Source organism: Penaeus monodon, chromosome 31, assembly GCF_015228065.2.
Source record: "Penaeus monodon isolate SGIC_2016 chromosome 31, NSTDA_Pmon_1, whole genome shotgun sequence".
NCBI classification, from domain to species: domain Eukaryota; kingdom Metazoa; phylum Arthropoda; class Malacostraca; order Decapoda; family Penaeidae; genus Penaeus; species Penaeus monodon.
Genome location: NC_051416.1, coordinates 36,955,134 through 36,955,448, shown reverse-complemented (window position 1 = coordinate 36,955,448; position 315 = coordinate 36,955,134).

Here is a 315-nt window from a genome sequence, read left to right as displayed (position 1 = left end):
GAGGGGGGGGCTTGCCCACCATATCCATCCTTCGGGGACATGCATATGATTTTCTTTTTATGGAGAAACAACCAGATTTTTTTTAGGCTTATACAGAAAAAGGTTGTCATGTGACACTGTGAGGATGCATGGGGACTGGGGAGGGGAAGGGGAGTGAGTGAATTTGAATTTGAGGGGGAGGGATTGCATCATGGTATGATATGTTGGTGCACGTAGGTTGCTGGGGGGAGAAGGGGGTTGAATTTGAATTTTAGGGGGGAGGGGGTTAAAAAAACATTAAATGTTCCTGGGTCCATGAATTCTACCACCTCTCTG